Genomic DNA, 22,588 nt, shown 5'->3' with positions numbered 1-22,588 from the left:
TTTATAAAGCATACAGAGAGGAGATGGAGCAGGCAGAAAAGTTGGCATTAAGAAAAAGCAGTGGTGGCATGCTAACAAGAACATCAATGGTTTTGTGGAAATACTCATCGTGGGTCCGGGACTAGATGTAGTCCTACACTGCCAATACTGGATTATTCCATTCTTCTACTTCATACTCTTCTCCTCTTTTGCGCTAGTGTTTCTCTTTGCTTTTCTCTTATTGTACTACACGTGGATCAGTGACTACGAGTACACTGGCAACACCTGTCTATTCTATTCTCCTACCTCATAGATATATCTCTTTTGTTCTAGTGTTTCTGTCTGCTTTTCTGTTATTGCACTACTCCTGGAACCATGACTACACCTATATTGCCAATACTGGGTTATTCTATGCTCCTACCTCATGCCTCTCCCCTCCTTGCTCTAGTATAGGGATATTGAACCCATCAGACTGTGCGAGTTACATTAACCATTTCAATGATGCTCACGAGGCACTACGCCATACATGATATTAAGTGTTGCCTATGAAAAACGAGACGAGCCAGAATTTTCGTGAAGAGATGCAAGACGAGATACTTCTTTTGATAAAAACAAGTACATATTCCGAGATGAGACATCACTTTCAACGCTAACGGTAATTAGAAAGTAAAATATTACCACCTACTTTTATTGAATTGGGTTTTAGTATAGTTAATTTCAAGTATTTAATTGTCAAAAGGGCATGACTCACAATAAGGAGCTCTGAGGATCATCTCTGACCCGTAAGCCACGCGTTGGAGACTCCTATTCTAGTGTTTATCTATGCTATTTATCTGGTCCTATACATCCGCCAGTTAAAACTGACTGATGCAGACGAACTAGACATTCAAAAAGCAATTTTAATCTGACCTTAATTTCAAGTAAAGGTATAGTCTTGTTCAAAATACCTTGGCCTTGTTCAAAATACCTTGGCCTTGTTCAAAATACCTTGCTTTAGAAGCTCATATTCTGGGCATCATACGTAGGAAAGTCTAATATTTTGGCTCTAAATAATCTTAAAATTCGAAATAAAATTCATATTTGTTACACTTGATTCCAACTGTAAAAATGAAAATTAAACTTTACTTCTCACAATTATTCCCTTTAGGCAAGGGAGATGATGATTAATTCAAATGAATAATGATGGAAGAATTGATAGAATGAAAAAGCGAGAGGAAACGGAATACCTGAGAAAACTCACTGCTATCAGATTGTCCACCACAAAATTCCTTGGCTGGAGTTCGAACCGGACACCCCACGCACCAGAGGTAAGAGCTCTACCCATTGAGTCACTGTGCTCCTCAATTCAAACTATAGGCAAGAATTGGGTGGTCATTGTTTTTTAACAAGTCTGTACATAAAATGCTTGCATTCGGCTACGGTGAGGGTCCAAACTCGAGAACAGCTCCTTCAATGGGCACTGTTATGTAAAATGTCATGCTTTTTGATCTCGATTTTGCTCAAGTCAACTCTGTCACTACTGTCTAAATCATGGGCGGCGATTAGGGGGGGCAAAGGGGGGCAGTTGCCTCTCCACTTTTTAAATGTCTCATTAATATATATAGTTTCATTTGGAAATATAGGGCGGCATTCAGAGAGAATTCGTTAATCGAAGATTAGTCACAGTCTAGTTAGTAAGCATACTAACTCTTTACTAAGGAAAGTGCACTTTTTGGTATTCAGAGTCTACTTTGAGTGCAATTAAAATGATGATTTGGGTATGATTAACTTATAGAACCCCAATGCATCAGTGAGTAAAATAAATGTGGCAACTACGGAAAAGTAGATGAGCGCATGCGTAGTCTGTAAAAATGAAAATACATGAATTACGAAATACGAAATGTTGTGTCGCACGCGAAACCGAGGGTAAAAGATTAGTCTCTGCTCTAAATTAATTAGTCACCTGTGATTAACTTCGTCCAATACTACGTCCTAATCAGAGTCTCTGAATACCATTTTGATAACCATCCGTTAGTCAATTCTGTAGTATGGTGTTAATCAAACATCAAAATGACTCTGCATAAGGCCTATAAAGTTTTGTATATATTATTGGTTCATAGAATACAAATGGTGCCATAAAATATTTGCCGTTCCATGATACGTATTGGTTGTCTTTCCGTGGAGTTGAGAAAGCTACAGAAATTGCGTTTTAACTACCATTAAAAATGACTCAAAAATTAACCTATTGGAGCGCCACAATTCGAGCGTACTTTCATTTCATCTTACAAGCGCTCGATATGTTAGTTAGCCACTCTGGAACTAATTGAGATATCATTTCGCAAGAAAAGAAGTCCTTCACAAGTTATTCTTTAATTGCACAAAAGTCGACAATTACTAAAATGTCTTTTCTTCTTTTTTATAGTAAGGAATATTTTGATTTGACATTTTTCAGTTTAACATCCTGTTCAGCAGCGTCCAAACCACGTGAGCTCCCTCCGGGAATTGAACCCACGTCTCCCACGTCAAAGGTGCGTACCCAAACCACTTAGCCACGAAGGAACTCAGTAAGGAATATATAATTTTGCAGGGTAATATACGAGTTTAGGGGTGTACATATACAGTTTTGTATATACAATTAAATTTAGTAAATTAGGTTTTAGGATTATTTTATATAACTGGAATTTGGAGTGATTCTAAGTATTGTTGAGTTTTGATGTATCCCAAGAAAATGAAAACTATAACTAATGACAACGAACATGTCTCGGGAAGCTGCAAAAGTATTTCTTTAAATGTCGTAGCATTTGCTTGTAGTATTCACTGTCTTTCTCAGAGTAATAATACATATAATGGCAAGCGTGGAATTAAAAATATAAGTTGTTCATTAATTTTCAGTTTCAATGTAACTTTTGCAAAACAAGCCTTATTATTCATTACTATGATTATTTGATTAATATTATCCTTTCTATTTATTTGTTTTGCAAATTCGTTATTAAATAGGCCTCTAATCTGATCACACAATTTTCCAGACAGAATTTTAAGATGTTCATGAGCAAGGAATCTAATCTCTTGTTACACCTTCGTTGTTTGAGTACAAAGGGCTAGTATCAACGTGCGTTGCTCTTGTCAATTTACATAACAAAAATCAATTTACATAACAAGATATACGGTATTTTAACTGAAATATACAGTATCCTAATAGTTATACAACCTTTTGTCAAACAAAATGTTACAAACAACCAGGAAAACTAACATTACAAATATTCAGATCATGTATTTCCTCCTCCCCCCCCCGCTTTTAACGACCAACCGCCGCCAGTGGCATGGGCGGCGATTAGGGGGCAGTTGCCCCCCCATTTTTTTGATGTAACCCATTTATGTATATAGTTTCATTTGGAAATGTAAAGTTTTTGTATGTATTACTGGTTCATAGAAAAAAATGGTGCCATATAGACCTAATATTCGCCGTTGCGTGAGTACGTGATGGTTAACCTCCCGTGGAGTTAAGAAAGCTGCAGAAATTGCGTTTTAATTACCACGGAAAATAACCCAAAAATTAACCTATTGAAACACAACAATTTCAGCATACTTTCACTTCTTACAAGGATTCAATGTATTAATCAGCCGCTTTGTATTTTAAGATGTTCATGAGCAAGGAATCAAATCTCTGTTTAAGAGTACAAAGGGCTAGTACCTACTTGCGTTGGTCTTGCCAATTTACTTAATAAAATATGAAATACGATATACGGTATTTTAACAAAAAAAGATAGTATCCTATTAGTTATACAACTTTCCATCAAGTCTTGCCCTCCGACTTTTAAAGTCCAATCGCCGCCACTGTGTGAGAGTATTTGAGAACAAGAAGAAACGTGTGCAAGCATGTTTGGAGGCTCATGGGGGACATTTTCAACATTTGCTGTGAAAATGTGTGTATAGATGCTACGCCCTGTACATAGTGCTTTTATGCCATAAAATATAATAAATTTTGAGTAAAATAATTTTCTCGTTGCTTTGAATATGTGACAATTCAGGTTTATAGAGACTTTTTTGAACGCTTTGTATATGGGGATTTCGTTGTAAACATCCGTCAAAACATGTTCCTGATAATACGCAACATTAATTTTTACATTTCTGGCAACAGGCTTTCTCTAGAAAATTTTGTCCGGAGGGAATGAGATAAAATTTGATGTGGCTGCACTCGGACACTATTTGATAAAGAAAGTAACCTGCCCAAGAATGACAAGAAATCTCAATTTAATTTATCTTAGTTATAGGAAGAGATTGAAGAACTCCAGGAAAGGAGGGGTTTTGCCAGCCGAAAGTGTACGTGGCAGAAACACTCGTAGGCAATACCTCCATCTTTAATTTAACTTTCTAACAAAAGCCAGCCACAATCGTGAAACCGTAAGAATAAATTTAGATGCTCTGATGAATGAAATAGTTTCGTTTTCTTCGACACTTGTGTACGTAATTGCTTGAAACTTCCCACAATCGATCATATATTAGGCTGGTGCAAATGAAATGCCTGTACCAGGGGAATTATTTTCAAAGCCAAGTCCCTTCCTCCCTAAAAGTTAAAACTGCAATCTCTGGTTAATCATAATAGTCTCTATCCGCAACCAAATGCTATACGAATGTCATAACATATCCATTTTTCATCTGAAGTGACAATCCGAAGCAGGAAACTTTTCCGGTTCTTCCTTAATCCAGAGAACTGCACACATCTAGGCGACGATTCTTGTTGGACGGTCCAAATTCATTTAGCATCCATGAATCCAACTGTTTCATCTTTCCGATTGCACGGGACTGCCGAACAACAGTATGGTGTACGCCTAACTAGTCTACAATGGCACGAACGCTTTTCCGAAATTCCACTTCCATGGTGTTCCTGAAGACCTCACTTGAACATAATGTTGGTCGGTGGCCACGGGACTCATTTGGCAATGCTGTCTCACTGGAACGAATTTCACAAACCAAAGGCGAATGGTGCGTTCATTGGCCATTTCTTGTCTAAACTCCAAATATACTGTTATTGTTCTTTTTTATTTATTTATTTATTTTATTTTATTTTATTTTTATTTTTTTTTAATTGCTGTAGAGAATGGCCCTGTCTGAATCCGTAAAGAAAAATCACTCACAATTGCGTTCTCCATGACGTACGTTCAAATGATTGTTCAATAACATAGTATCTCCTCACTCTCTGCGTATCCCAGTCAGGGGCGGATCCAGGATGAACTCCTGGGGGATTGGTGAAAGATTCTCAGTTTTCTCTGTCACCGGGCTTTTGAAGCACTAGTGCCTTGTGCTGCTGGTGGGGGCGAACGACCTTTCGTTCCCCAGGATCTGTTTATGACTTCAGCCTGTTTGCTAGATGTACAGTGAATTTATAATGTTAGACTAGTGGCAATGTCAGAAGAGGGCAACGGGGGCAAACTCCCCGAGGGTATAGCCCATTCAAACTATCTCCAGAAATGTTTGTAATATAGGTGAAGTAGTACAATAAAACCTGTGAACTTAGCCACCTCTCTAAGTTGGCCACCTGCTTATTTTGGCCTGGTTCGTCTTGAACCTGCATTTTCCCATAAGACATTCATTACTTATTACTCTCTAATTTGGCCATCTGTCTATCTTGGAAGTTGGCCACATTGAAGCAATGTTTACCCCATGATAATAATAATAAATTTACCTGTGTGTCTTGGCCACGCAAAATACCATTTTGTTATTTTTCTTAACTCTTTCCGCATTCCCATGTGAGAGGCAGATGGTCTTTATTTGTGACTAGAAGGAAAAGGTAATGGATCTCCACGGTTTGTTCTTGGAGATCAATGGCCAGAACACTACCCTGATAAAGAGGGGTGAAGGATGATGTGAATAAGGGAAGCACGTACAGGAACTCAGGAAATAATTGAACGTTTACCCTGCCTGTTTTGGTGAAACCACTGCCTTCTACATCCGCTCTGCTCCCACTAGGCGGTGGGTGAAACCATTTGCTATATCGGCTCCTTTCATGAGTGAGAAGCTATAGTAATTCTGGAAAATTCTGAAGGTTAAAACTAACCATGTTAATTGTTAACTATTGTCACTTGAAGGCTTGCCGAAAGGTAGCAGAAGTTTTGAGATATGAATCTAAAATTAAAACATCTTTTACTCCGAAGGAAACATTTGTAGCTCATTAACAAGAAGTAGACAATAGTATACAAGAACTACAAAATTAGAAATGTTTATATGTGCAAACAAGAATAAAAGAAATACGTTTAGAAAGAACCACCATGGATAATAATTGTACAATAAATTATTTGCTATTTTTTCGAAAGGTATCTACAGAAAATATTTCTCACTGTCGAAAAACAGTCATATAAAACTGCATATAAATTGTTCAATTCATAATTTTGCTTTTTTTAAAAAAAAAAAAAATTCAATCTGAATAACTCGGTGTGCTACAATATCAATTTTCAATAAACTGTGTACAGTTTCTATTTTATGGTTGTTTATTAATGTGTTTTCAATACGAATAATTCAGTGTATCAGACTAGTACATACATTAAACATACTGTAGTAATTTTTTCTAGTACTGTATATTGTTATGATTACTCTATATACATTATTTAAAAGTAGCTGTTGTGCCATTCTTATTAAAATTTTACAATCAAGTATTACTAGAAATCCTATTCTAAAAAATACAACAATCACACTTATTTTGTTGGCCACCTGTCTAAGTTGGCCACTTTTCAATGGAACCGATGGTAGCCAACATAGACAGGTTTCACTGTATCAAACTATCGGTTTCGATATACAAAAAATACATACTCCTCCAAAAATATAATCTGTTCTTCCTTCTAACTCCTAAATTAAACCTTGCGCCGTCACTGTGATAGATGTTTGACCTTTAGTCCATCCTTGTTTTGCGTTGCTAAGACAAGTTTTCCACCAGACGTCAAAATATACATTTCATTAGCACCAATCTAATATATCCACGCCAACTACAAACTTCTACCGATCTCTCCCTATGTGACACTCGTACAACTTCAATACAACTTCAATCATGTTTTTGAGCCATGGTTTCCCTTAAGATTTTCTCAAAGCAACTCTTCATTTGGGGTAGATATTTGTGGAACATTAACAACGGATTGTTAAGTTTAAAATTAGAATGTGTATAATATAGCAAAAGGAATAAAGAAATGTGTATAGAATGTACCACCATTAATAAAATTGTTATTAATAATCGATTTGACACGAAGCACTGTGGATATTATTCAAAATTTAAAATAAATATATAAAAATTGAGGATTATTTTGGGATGGAAAAGAACACGTATAATTACTAGCAAAAAGCGGATTTTTATAAACTGCACGTTGTTCAATAATGATTTTCATGCTTTTTCCCCTTTTTCAATCGAATTATTTAGGGAATGGCCTGTAATATCAATTTCTATAACTGCGTATAATCGTTTATATTTTGTATTATTATTATTATTATTATTATTATTTGTGAGTTTGTGTTCTTGTGCTAAACGGTACTGAGGAAGAAATAAGTTATGTATTTTTTATCGTTACGACGTCAGTAACACTTATTTTCTCCGTAAGTTGGCCACTTTTTAATGGAACTTATGATGGCCAACATAGATAGGTTCACTATATGTATATTTTCAATACAAAGTTTTTTTTTTCTGACTACATTTGTTTAGAACTAGAATTTATAAAAAAAGAACAAGATCGTTAGTATTACAGTATATAGACTAATCTTCTTTATAAGAAACTTTTATGCAGTTTTTCATCACATGAAAAAACTATACTTTCTATATGTATTTACCCTGTATACTACTTTCCGCATTCATAGAGAAATATCTTGTAAATATTTTATTGCCAAGTGCGAAATACCTAGGTAATATTTGAAATATTTCCAGTTATGAAATTTTTTTTATTAGAAAATTAAAAATCTGCTCTTATTTAATATTCCTATACCAGGGTGTCTACTAAAATTCTAAAATGAAATTTCGTGACTTTTACGTGACCTTTTCTTTCCCAAACCATAAAATTTGGTAACATTTTCAAGAGTAAATTTGAGTGCGAATTGGGCCGAATTTTCACGCATGCGATAGAAGCGTTCTTTGCTTGCGATTTGGTAGCATCTAAAGCCGACCATAGACATTTTTATGGTAAATTTTGACCTTTTATAGAACAAAATTTTCCAGCGTATACTTATATTTGTACAGATTTTAAAATATCGTGACCCAAAAGCTAAATTTCGTGACTTTTTCTTGACTTTCATGACCGTTTTCTGATTTCGTGACTTTCGTGACCGATAGACACCCTATAGACATACATCTTTATATTTTTTTATGTGGAGTTAATATTTGGTAGCGGATATTTATTTAGAAGGGAAAATTTTCCGGAAAAAGTAGTGGGCAAACTTTCTAGTTATGAAAAGTTATTAGAAAACTAATCTTCTGTCATTTAATATTCGTATACATCCATTCAACCCATTTTACAGCTTTTTATGGAGTTAATACTTGGTCGTGAATATTTGTTTAAAACGGAAAATTTCCTACCTCACAACATTAATACAATATAATAAAAAGCATTGTCAACTTAAATACTATGTAACTTGTTACTTACCTACATAAATACATACATAAAACAAAAGTTAACATGTCCGAGTCATTAATACATTTTTAGTTCCAGTCAAGTAGTTTGGTTCAGAATACAACGAAGCAGCACTACCGCGGTGCATGAGTTACTGCAAACGCTGCATGGCCGATCGGTCTAGCATTTCGTTACTGGTGCTTCCTCGCTCTACCGAAACAACGGAATTCTAATTAATAGCTAGTACTTTCTGTTACCAGACACGTTCCTTCCCGCCAGTCTTTGTTGCGTGAGGTTTCCTGTTATTTTGAAGCTTCTGTATAATATTCTAGAAACAAAATTCTAATAATTGTCACCAACTTTAAATAATCATGAAAGTGCACACACTAAAATCGCAACAGAGCCACGTCAGGACACGGGACATTTCTCTAACAAATCGGGACTGTCCCCGACAAAATCGGGAGGGTGATATCTACTGCTACATTTCAATCCATCCCACGAATATAATGTATTTAATTACAAGATGCAATTTTAAAACCGTGATGTAAATCAATCGTGCATGTTCTTTTCAGCTTGGAGAGCAATAATAATAATAATAATAATAATAATAATAATAATAATAATAATAATAATAATAATAATAATAATAATAATAATAATAATAATAATAATAATCCAACAAGAGAGAGTAATTTTGTAGAATTATTCCCTTAAATAACTTGAAGTTTCCCACTAATTACCTTTTTTATTCATTTATTTATTTAAAGAAACGTAAAGGCAGTTTATATAAATGATAAGACAGTTGATTCATATTCAGTTTTCACTCAAATTATTCTCCAATGCTTTGAAGGTTTGATTGCATTGATTATTTTTAATATTTTTCTGTCTCTTTACTCTGGCCAATATTGCGAAACATTTGAAATAGAAAAACAAATTTTCAGTGTTTAGTTTGAGTTTTTATAATACAATAGAAAGTTTAATTAATCGTGATTATTTAAAAAAAAAAAAAAAAAATAGGAAAGAAAACTGACGCCTTTCCGTTTTAAAAATAATTCCACAGTTCACTTTACTTCAGTAGTCTGTGCCCTCTTAATAGTCTTTTATGCCACTCAGAGAAAGTCCCAAGTTTGAGAACCACTGATCTATTAGTTTCGTTAGAAAAATTAGATTAGAGACGTTGTTCTCATCTTATAAAAAATAAACCGTGATCACCCACTGAAAACAATTAAAAATCGACTAATATGCTCATACATGTAAATTTATTATAGCACCCTACAATTTTTTTAACTCGCGATTATTGAATGCTCCGACGAAAATGACAGAGTGAAACAGTCGTCGAAAACACAAACAACTTTATAAACATCATTTATCTTACTTTAAAATGTGATTCGTGAGAAGTTTTTATTGCAATTTCAAGTTTTCGGCTCTCCTCTAAAGCCTTGTTCATAAAGGATACACAATAGAAGTAAAAATAATAAAAACAAGTATCAGATAACACACTACCATTTGACGTGTAACCGGCTTCAGATGAGAGTCGAAAATTTGAAGAAGCAAAGAATTTTGGAAAATTGGAATTTAAAGTAACTAAAACCATGGTTAAAATTCCTGAGTATGTTAGCATATTGTCTGAAACTAAACACCCCATAGCTAAGCTTACTTCTTTTCTGATCAAAGAATGTGTCTTTGGTACATTACAACTTTCTATTATCAGTATTTAGTTTAATATTTTCTGATTATGTCCTGAATTCAAAAGAAAATGAATGATACATACCAGTAGCATGGAATTGATGAAATCAAGGCAGCGAGAGAAAATAATAAAAGCGATGTTATTTGTCACGAACTCTCATGTCCATTCCATTTAACTCATTCCTCTACGAGAGGATAACGGCGTGGGAATAACTCAGTTCACATATTCTATGGTAGTCTTGATGTAATTCTTCTGAACTTCAAAACCTAAGTTTTTTCTTCTTCTTTCGTTAAGTGGGAGATATACGGAGCTTCTTTTTAAGAGTGAAAGGTTGCATACAATAAAGAATAAGGCATTATTATTTTTGATTGAAACTAGTTATTTAGATTTGCAAAACTTTTCCACTAAATTAAATTAGAATCATATAGTGTTCTTATTTTTTCCAATATATATATATATATATATATATATATATATATATATATATATAGATAGATAGATAGATAGATATAGATATATAGATATAGATATAGATATATAAATATATATATAGATATATAAATATATATATAGATATATAGATATATTATTCAATAAAAGGAGAAATGTTTCCCTGAGAATTAGAATTTTATGAACTTACACATACTCTTACTGGCCAAAATGAATTGAATATTAAAAGGATCGTAGGACAAAATAAATCACAATAATTTTAACATAGCATCTCTTAACTTGATATATAAAGTGTATTAGAAAATAATACAATTTATTAAGCCTTCTTTCATTTGACCTCTATAAATATGGGAGTCTACTCGTCTAATGTAAGTATAATTTCTCCGATGTTGAAGCTGCATTCAATCTAAGTCGAATGGTTTGCATAATATCGTTTCTATCTTTCTTTCTGACTTGCATAATGATATCCGGAGAGGAAAGCTGTCTAATAGACCAATAATGTCTACCAGATCTTTGACAGTTATATATTCTTCGTGCTCTATATATATGTCCTATAAAAACTGAAAAGATGGTAGATTTAAATAAAATGCTGGGTGTTTAGACATAATAACAAGTACAGTACGTAAGTTGGTATTGTAGACTACAGAAAAACAAGAAGGTACCGAAGTTTTTGGTCATAATTATATATATATATATATATATATATATATATATATATATATATATATACGACAAAAACAAGGACGTTCATGCAGAAAATTTTCGCTTTTAATTTTTTTTGTATTAATAAGGTCTTGAATACAGCATTCCAATCTGTTTAATTTTTGTATGATAATGACTGAATTAACTGCATAACAATATAAATAATTTTTTGCGGCTAATTTTTCTGCTATTAGATCAAAAAAGAAAGTTTTAGATTCTCCCAATAACGTGTTACGTGGTGCACAAAGAGGTCGAGGAAATATTATTTTTGATGGTCACACTGGATATTAACTAAGTTAATATACATTTCTTAGCAACAGGCGACATAAAAGCACATCCAGTGGTGCTATTCAGCTGGTTCGCTAGAACCGGTTGTTAAAATATTTCGAGTTCGCAAAACGGTTTGTTATATCCAGACATAACAATACATTTTACACAGTTATGGCCATGAACAGTAAATTTTAATTTAACTAACTTTGTTTTTAAAAATTCTTACAGCTACAGGGTTAAAAATATGGTCTCTCAGAACAAAGTATAGGCATTTATTTCTTAATCTCAAATGCTCAGATATTAAGAGTGAGAACTTTGGTTCTATTAGTGAGGTGGCGAGGGTTATTTATATTTGAAACACATACATACCATTATCAACAACTGTCGATCCATTGCTGGATAATGGTTTTTCCAATACTTTTTGACAACCATCTATCTTGGACAATTTGTTTCCAATATATTCGTAGTGTTACATAATTTCATCGCATCACCGTGTATTACCGTATGATGCTGTGTAGGATGCTATTGGTCACTTGTGGTATCCAGAAAAAAAAAAATACTACCACGATAGCAAAAATAAAGATCAAGCTCAAAAAATATTGCTATTATTTCAAGAAACTTTGAAGGGTCGGATGCTGCAAGAAAAAAAAATATGCCTAGATTTTGGGTTACAAAACAGTTTTCTACTCTGTCTTTCCTTGTTTATTTTGTCTGTTTGCTTTTATTGGGTCATCCTCCAGACCTTCTCAGGTTTCGGGTCATCCTATCATTGTTTCTGAGTATGTAATAAAAAATGTCCCTTGAAGGAAAGGCGCATTGGCAGCAGAGAAAACAAATTCCAACTATAGAAATCCATTAAATACGAAAGTAATTCACAATTTCATTCATAATGAAAAGAATTGTGAAGTATACTTTCGTATTTATTCGTCGTCTTTTATGAAACTATAATTACTCATTACAGTACAGAAAATGCTATACACATTGAAATTTGTATCCCAATTTGCTACACAAAAGATAAATTATAAACAAACAAACAAACAAACAAAACAAACACACACACACACACACACACACACACACACACACACATATATATATATATATATATATATATATATATATATATATCGAGAGAGAGAGAGAGAGAGAGAGAGAGAACCGGTTGTTAAAAATTAGAATAGCACCACTGAGCACATCCTTATGAAAGCACAGTTTCAACACACTGCTAATACACCTTATATAGAGAATCCGGATTATAAGCTTTAAATATCATTTGTAATCTGACTAACTCTACAAATTGCATCTTGAATCTGAGATGATGGCTAAATATTTAAAAGTAGTGTCTTCTTTTATTATTTTATCTTTAATATTTATTTCAACTAGAGATGTCTCTCTCCGTAACACATTCTATTAGGTTGGTTTTGTCTCAATGAATGGTCACAGCTATTATTACACCAACTACTATATTTATATCTTGAATGATTTTTTCCAAGGTTTGCATACTATTTTTGATATTACAATTACTTACGGACACAAATATGTAATCAACATAACTAAAAACATTTACTTCCTTTTTAAATTTATTTATTAGTTCTCAAGTGTAGATAAAATGATTAGCAGACTAATTTTGCTGCCCTGACTTACCCCCTTTTAAGGTTTGTCTGGACTCAGTATATTATTTTTCTAACTCTCATCTCCTGGGACTGACTCAAAGTCAGCTCGTACAGGAATTGAGCACACTGACACTGAATACAACAAAATGAAATGAAATCTTTGAGTTTTACGTCCCACGGTTATGCCGGTTAGACTTAAGGAGACGGTGATAATGAGAAATGAATGAAATGGTGGAATGAAGACAGTGGGAGGAAACGGGAGAACCCCGAGGAAACACACGCACACGGTGTTTGTCCACCACAAAGTTCACTTGGCCTGAGCAGGGATCGAACCAGGGACCCCAAGCACCAGAGGTGACTGAATACAACAATATGAGTCAGTGTATATGACTATCGATGTTTAATAAGAAACATTAGTAATATGTTTCCGGTAGTCAGTCACTTTTTACTATTGCGGAAGCCCTCTCTGATAGAGCATATACATTTTTGGGTTTTCGCACTTGAGATATTGCCACATAAAGTTGACTGTGTAAGAAGTAAGGAGTTCTCTCTCCCCTCTCCTACCCCTCCCCAAGTTGCGGGACTGAATTTGAATTCAAGTGGTTCAGGTTTCATTTTTATATATCTATATCTATATCTATATCTATATCTATATCTATATCTATATCTATCTATCTATATAGAGGGAAGATGCATGAGTTCGTGCGGTTTTCTTTTGGGTTGGCAACAATGCAGCGTGAAGCGATTGTTTATCGTTATTCTGTTGTTTTACAGTAGTTTGGATTTTGTGTGTTGTGAAACACATGTTTTCTTGATTGTGAACGTATTATTGTATATATTTCAAAGTAATATGGAATGTCAAGTTGAGGAAAGTGATCATTTCCGTCACATTTTACTCTTCGAGTTTTACCAATTTGTGCAACGTATGGGAATGAAGCAAATGGTAAAAGAACAGCACAGAAAAGCTTCTCTTGACCAATGGCTAACAGATTTCCTCCAGTCAAAACCAAAACAGTTCTACAAGCGAGGTACTGAACTGCTACCTGAACATTGGCAGGTCATAGATACATCACTGAATGCATCACTGAGTGATTGTGAGTTAACGTGAGTGACAGTAATATATATATATATATATATATGCAATGTACAGGGTGGCCCGAAAGTACGTATACAACCCTGCATTGATTAAGTGTGACAGTTTGTTAAGATAATGAGATTACTTGCTTCGGTCTATTCCGACTTTAGCGTATAAGTTAAAAGAAATTAAAATCAAATAATAAACTAGCCTAAGTTAAACCTGAATGGATAACAATAAGTAAATTATATAAAATGCCGTAAGTCGACCAGTACGAGACAGTATACCTACTTTTGGGCCACCCTGTACTGTTACACTAATAGAATATGATAATATTATGTCTATGTTGCATTTGTATTTGAATTAACAGAACAGCAGAATAAAAATAAAATATAAGAACCGCACGAACTTATGCATCGACCGAACACACACACACAATATATATATAATTTATTGTAGAAGGCGATATGATAAAGAATATAATTTACTTTTCCTTTTAAGAGATACTTCACAACGCACCTACCCTCCAGATATAAAATCCTTCTTAACAGCTTAATTTTTTTATAATGCTATTAATGTTTAAAGAAAAAAAAATATATCCAAAGACGAGATAGATCCAATCGATAAATGTCGTTGACCTCAACAAATGATAAGCTTCAGTATGAAAGCTTACGCGTAGTTTTCGAGCAAATTGATATTTCTTTTCTTTTCGTAAACCGAAAAATTGATGCTGTACAAGAACCATGCCACACTTACTAAGTAAACTGATACAAAAATATATGCTTATTAAGGTCTTGATTATGACACTAGCAAGATAACAATACACGCTATGGTTAATATGATATAGTTTGAAATTATCTTTAGCTCTTGAACTTTAATTTCTATTGAAATAAGATGGGAATCAGTCGATAGATCACATGAAACTGAACAAAATAGCATGATTAAGGATAGACTCTCATGCGTACGTTTCGAAAAATCGAGAAAAACGAAATTTTTTATGGCGTTAAACAATATCTCATTCATTCCCAATTTGACGCAGTTGATAATTTAGATTATTTATTTATTTATTGTGTACGATAAATATACAATATTAACTAGCAACTGTGTCTATTGATTGTTAATTTCTCCCAACAGTAACGCACATACAACTTGTAAGAACTTTAAATTATATGTAACGTAATTTCCAAAAATGCTGCTAAAATAGAAGTTAATTTTGTAAATAAGTATTTAATATTGTACGTAATGTAGCATATCCTAGTGTTTATAAACAATGACACCTGCTCCTGTTTGTAAACATTAACCACATGCATTTTCTTTGAAGTACTAACCTCACGTTGGATTACTACAAGAAGCAGGCCACGGACCACCAGCGCCACCTACAAGTCACATGATGACATGGGAGCAGCAGCGCCACCGCCGCCCGGAACGCCTATATAATGGAGAGGATTCGACGGGCAGCCACCAGTCTTCGATTGGTCTTCCCTCCTCTAGCTTGTCTGGAGCTCTAGGAGAAACCCAACCTCAAAGCCTCTAGTCTGCTGCGGGACTCGTGACTTATCTTCCATCTGGCTTACCTTGCTCGGAGCTCTGTCGGGGTCCCAACCTCAGTTGCTTAACCTGTTTCGGGGCTCTGAGACTTTTCAACCACCTCATGCTTGCCTGGAACATTGTGGTTTTCTACGCCACTCTATCTAGCTTGCCCGGAGCTCTATAGAGATCCTGTCCTTGGCCGCACGGTCTTGGGCTTCCTAATTCCTACCTCATAAAGGAGAAAATTGTATTGAACTATTTCTGTAAATATTGTTGTTATTAGAGGATGTTTAATGATAAACCGTTAGTGGGAGTCGATTGCAGACTCTGATTTACTCAACTTATCTCTACTTAATCCTGCACTAGCAGAACTTATACAATATACAATGCCTGTAATTACCATATAATTATGAGAGATAGATGACTTTTCTGTAGAATAAAAACTGAAAAAAAGCTGGGTAATACATTAACATGAAGTATTTGACTATTCAGATGACTCTGAGAGTCTAAAAATTACACTGTATAGTTTGCCTTTACAGTATAGCTATATTCTCTTTTATCAATATTATTATTTTGGTAGAAACGTAGACACTACTTTCAGGTTACTTTTTCATCAAACGATCGGTTGAAAGTTCTATGCTTCGGCTGGAGAACAACACTACGTCAATGATGAATAGACACCTTGCAAATTACCATTGTTCCTAAATGAATATCATCATCTTATGGGGAACTGATAGTTGGAAATTTTTTTATATGATTACAGTTAACCGATAAAAGGTTTTGAGACTTGAAATTAACCTGAGCTGAAAATTTATCGAGTTTAAACTTTAAAAATTCCGTTGGAGCTTCCTGATTTCAGTATCCCTTTCGGTATGATATTGATGTGTAGCTAATTAGTTTCGTTTCTTCAGAATTAAGTGTGTCTTGTTTTGTTTGTATATTTTAGTAAAGTGGTGGATTTCTATTTTTCACCTAACTGGAATACTTTTGCTACCATTTTGACAGCAATACCAACTAATTTCTGTCACGAATACTAACCATGCACGAAACATTGTTGTACAACTACAATCCTAAAACGAAACAACAGTCAATGCAGTGACGGCACTTAGATTTTCCTTACCCCAAGAAGCTCTAGAAACAGAAGTTGGCTGCAAAAATGTATCTGTCTCTCACATTAAAAATATGATCCAAGATATATTTTGCTAAAATATTAAATTCTCATGGAATATGGTTAATACTTCTTAAGGCTCCATAATCATTCCAACTACTTGGATATAAAATCGAGAACTACAGAGTGAGCTTCCCCCACGTTCCCTCTCCCCCTAGGTTTAAAAAAATTGCTTTATGATAACTCCCGTACATTTTATTCGATTTTAACACAATATGATGTATGTTTTTATTGAGGTTTTCTACATTCTCACTCTTCCTTCAAATGTGAGGACTCAACCAAATCCCCTGCCCCCTCTAGAAGACACAAATAAAAACTCTATGATAAAATTTCATAAAGAATAAAATTTTATTGAATATGGTCTATATTTCTGAAAATCTCCAATCGTCTGTACTGCTTAGAGTTGAAATGGACTAATAATGAAGAAGTGTTTTCCTCACGTTTACAGAGTAAGATATTTTCCTGAATATTTGTTATACAGATGGTGATCAGAAAATGGAAACACCTGCAGTTGGCAACACGTGAGATATATGGGTTGGCAGTGGTGTCGTGGCGCCCGCAGCGCCGGACCGCTGGTGGTGGTGGTGTGTTAGGTCGGTCTCCATACTACATCAGGCGCAGTGGAACAGCAGTGTCCAGTGGCTGCAGCAGACGGAGGTAGTGTAAAATGGGAGACCTCTCAGATTTTCAAAGAGGGCAAATTGTTGGTGCGCGGTTATGTGGAGTAAGTGTGACGGCAGTGGCTACTCTGTTAGGTGTGTCGCGTGGGACAGTGTCGAAGGTGATGACGGCCTACAGAACACACGGGAAAACCACATCGGGGAAGCGGAACAGTGGGCGGAAGAAAATCATGACTGACAGGTCACGCCGGGTATTAAAGCGCATTGCCACGCAGAACCGTCGTGCCACTGCGGAGCAAGTGACGGAGGAACTCAATCAGCACCTCCCCCATCCTATTTCGACAATCACAGTCCGTCGCGAATTACATGACATGAACTTACGGGGTCGTGTTGCACGGGCCAAACCGCTCATCAAGGACCATAAGGCTTTCGCACGCCGCAAATGGTGCCGCGACCATGCAACTTGGACCGTTGAGGACTGGAAACGTGTGACATGGTCGGATGAGTCATCCTTCACCCTATTCCTAACCACGGGCCGTGTTTATGTGTGGAGAACGCCCAAAGAAGCTTATGATCTGCAGTGTCTCCGCCCAACTGTGAAACATGGCGGCGGCTCGGTGATGCTGTGGGCCGCCATATCATGTTTTTCATTGGGTCCTGTGATCACACTTAGCGGACGAATCACTGCCAACGATTATGTCGCAATTATAGGAGACCACTTGCATCCTATGGTCCGGATGTTGTTCCCGGACAATGACGCCATCTTCCAGGATGATAATGCACCCATTCACACAGCTGGCGTTGTTGCAGCGTGGTTTGAGGAACATCGGGATGAAGTTCAACACCTCCCCTGGCCCGCCCAATTCCCAGATCTCAACACAATTGAACATCTGTGATCCGTCTTGGAAACACAACTCCGGCGACGATTTCTACCTCCATCCTCTCTCACAGAACTGGCCGATGCCCTGCACGAGGAATGGTGTAAAATTCCACTTGCTACCATCCACGACCTCTATGCCTCCATCCCACGTCGCATCAAGGCTGTTCTGAAGGCGAAAGTGCCCCGACACCATATTAATCTGGTAAGTTGCAATTTCGTTCAGGTGTTTCCATTTTACTGATCACCATCTGTATATACGCAGATTTTTAAAGATCGTTGTGTTTTTGTCGGAGATTAGAGACTCACTTCTATACTTATGGGTTGAAATTAGTAAGGAGAAGGATCGTTCGCTTTAACAATCCTTCGCTTTAGGACTATCAATTACATGTTACAAAAGTGCCTATCCGGTTGCAAATATGAATAGACTATGGGGGAGATGGCTGACATTAAGCTCAAATGTAGAAGAGACAATGTAGATTCCGTATTCCAAAAGCAAATTGCTCTAAAAGGATAGAATATAGTTATATAAAAAAAGTAACATTAATATCAATGGAAAATCAATGAAAAACAAATAATTCTTCTACTTATCACAAAAACCAAAACAGGGAGAGCTGAGATTCAGCTTAAATACAGGATAAACTATAGATTCTATATTCAAAAAATAAATTGTCCTAAAATGGATGAAAGATAGTAAAACATCACTAAACATGAACATTGAAGTCAATGAAAAATCAATGAAAAAAAAAAAATATATCGTCGTCCACATACCTCAGAAACTATAAGAATATGACCAATTGAAAGCTTATTGCAAAGACATAACGAAGAGCTTAAAAACGATGTATAGCACGTAAGATAACTATGGATAGAACATTGTCAAAAGTGAAGTTGTTTGAGTAAGATCAATAATAATGATAAAGTATATGTATCTTCTGCGAATTACCCAGGGCGCCCCACGCGTAGGCTATGTGCTTGAAATATCCCACATCTGGATTTGGCACCTCAAGACTCGATTTGGCACGCAACGTGACTTTTGACGTGATCATGTGACAGTCTGGTCCTTATGGCAAACCGGATAGGCTCTTTAATTTTCACGAAGTAAGGAACATTTAAATAGATTTGAAGACGAAATCAATAAAAGCAAAATCATTCAAATACATACTCAATTCAAAGAAAACAGAAAATTAACTCAACTCCGCATATAAATCAATAAAAAAGAAGAAAGTGTTCCAAGTCCGTGTCCATGAGACCGTAAAGTCTCATGCCATTATTCTGATAAACGTATCAATTTAAAAATAAAAAAGAATAATAATTAAAAAAAAAATAGGTTCCACGAATTGTTGATACAGTTGTAAGGTTAAATGTGTATACATTTATAACAGGATAACAGTAATACTTATAATCAATACAATATATAAGTGATGAATCACACGCAGTATTTTAAAGCAAACAACTGCACATTTCCATCACCATTCTTAATACTCAACCATATTCTATTATTTTTCCCTACTGTGAGCATTATAGGAGATAAGGGAAAATTGCTATTTGTAATAATGAGAATTATCCATGATGGGATGTATTCGTACGTATGTATTATGTAACATATATACGTACATTTAATTTCCCCTGTTCAAATCATTTCACACACACACACACAGTGTTTATTTGAATCCTTTCTAACACGGGTTGCTACGATGACCCTTTCCAGGCGAATAATCCCGTATACGGTGTATCCGCTGAAAAAGTAACTCACGATAAACAAAACAAATGTCGTAAATGGATTGCTAAATCAGTATGATAGCCTAAGATATTCAGACATCAATACTTTTCTACCAAATATTTAACAAAATTAACCATGTGATCCTGTGGGTTCTTAGCGGCGTTGTTCTACGCGTTATCCTACAAGGATTTTACTCCTGGTATAGCAGCTTGAATAAATAAACAAAACTTTATTAACTTAAAGCTTTTTTTTCTTTCTTCTTGTTCTTTCTAATACACTTAATCGTGGGTCCTCGTCGTCTTTGAAAATCACGTGAATATGTTCGTGTGACTCATACCTTAATTATATAAAACATTTTCAATCTTTTAGAACACTTCAGTGGTAGTTCCTGAATTTGCGCAAGCCTTAATGTTAGCGCTTGTCTCACCGTGAGGTTTGTACTCAGGTACACTATATAACTGTCTCTTTCATAACTCAAATCATACACGTTAGCGTTTTCCAATTCTTGGTAGTGGAAAGTTAAAACAAGTCACTACATAATACATATACTGACTGACGAATGAAATGAAATCTTTCAGTTTTACTTCCCACGGATATGCTGGCTAAGCTAAAGGAGACGGTCATGATGAGTAATGAATTACATGGTGGAATGAAGAAAGTAGGAGGAAACGGGAGAACCCCGAGAAAACCCAAGCACACTGTTTGTCCACCACAAAGTTCACGAGCTGGGATCGAACCAGAGACCCCAAGCACCAGAGGAGAACGCTCTACCACTGAGCCACCACGGCCCTAGACTGAGGAATGGTACTGCAGGCAGCTTAGATATATAACTTGAGATCTTTTAACTGGAACATACAACATTAAAAATATATATATTATATATATTACTATAGTGATTGCTCTGGGCCCAAATACGGAAGAGAATTAAAAAAATACATCAGAACGTTCGAGGAAATTTGCTGAACATGATAACAGACAATGGAACTTATTCTGTACAGCACCCTCTATCATCTTACAGTATATAATTCTGTTATTTTCTACAAAATAATACACAATGCAACTGTTGAATAAAAATCTCTATTGCACAATACCAATAAAAATAATTTATTATGTCACACAAAAACAACAGTATCACAAAATAATTTCTTAGTTATAATACTGCTATTAAATAGTAACAACTTTTCATAAAATTTATCACAGTATCTTTGTTTCTGCAAAAATTTCGGTGAATTATTTTTTAATACTTTTCTTCCTTCTTTTACTGCATTCTAAAGTCATGTTAAGTAACATCAACAAGGTACACAATAAATTCAAGTTAAACACTTTTTTTTTTTTTTTTTTTTTTTTTTTTGTACTATATCACTCGTGAAACACTGCAATATTTCGAACAAGCAAAAATATGAAAAACACTAGTATAGAAAACAAAAAAATTTGTCATGATTATATTGTATGCTATTCAGTGCAAACAAAATCCAGGTACAATCACAACCATTCACATAGAAGTTTCACTAATTACTAAAACACTTAATTATTTCAATAAGCTCTTTCCTAGATAACATTCAAATTATTAAAGAACTCACCAACAAGCATTTCTATATTATAGACCAGTGGTTCTTAAGCTGAGGGTGTGAAGAAGAAGCAAGGGGGAAGCAAGCTACTGACAGAAATAAACTACTTTCGTAATTAAAATATTACGATTCTCGTAAGAGAGAAACGTTAAATTAAATACCGCACAAACAACAGAACTCGAAAAAATATTATAAAAATAATAAGAACTGCACTGAAGTAATATGTAGAAGTTTTGCTGGAAATAAATATAAAATTATGCGAATTATTATTATTATTATTATTATTAAAGATTTGAGAATTCGATGCTACATCTAAAATCATAAAAGGAATCAGTCCAAGGAGCGGCAAGGAGGCATGAAGTACAACGGTTTACGAACGGGGCCACCAGGTAAACCGGTTGGGAACCACTGCTGTAGACAGCTACAAACTGTTTCAACGAATCATCGTCGTCTTCATCAGTGTGATTTAAAAAGGAAAAAACTTAAGCTGGTGAACATTTTACATTATGAAGCTGACTCCCAACTCCTAGCTGCTAGAAAAACTCTATACAGACGAAATAAAGAATTTGTTAACAGAATGTAACCATTTTACCTGTATATGGTGGTTAAAGAACCAATCATTTTATCCGTATATAATAGTAGGCAATGAACAAATCATTTTATCTGTATAGAACTTTCCATCATTTAAGAGTTGGCAGTCAGATTCATAACGAGAAATTGTTCAGCAGCTTAAGTTGTTTCTTTTCAATCACACTGACGAAGATGATAGTA

Source organism: Thermobia domestica, chromosome 15 (assembly GCF_964235325.1).
Source record: "Thermobia domestica chromosome 15, izTheDome1.hap1.1, whole genome shotgun sequence".
Classification (NCBI taxonomy): domain Eukaryota; kingdom Metazoa; phylum Arthropoda; class Insecta; order Zygentoma; family Lepismatidae; genus Thermobia; species Thermobia domestica.
Note: the sequence above shows the minus strand (reverse complement) of the source record.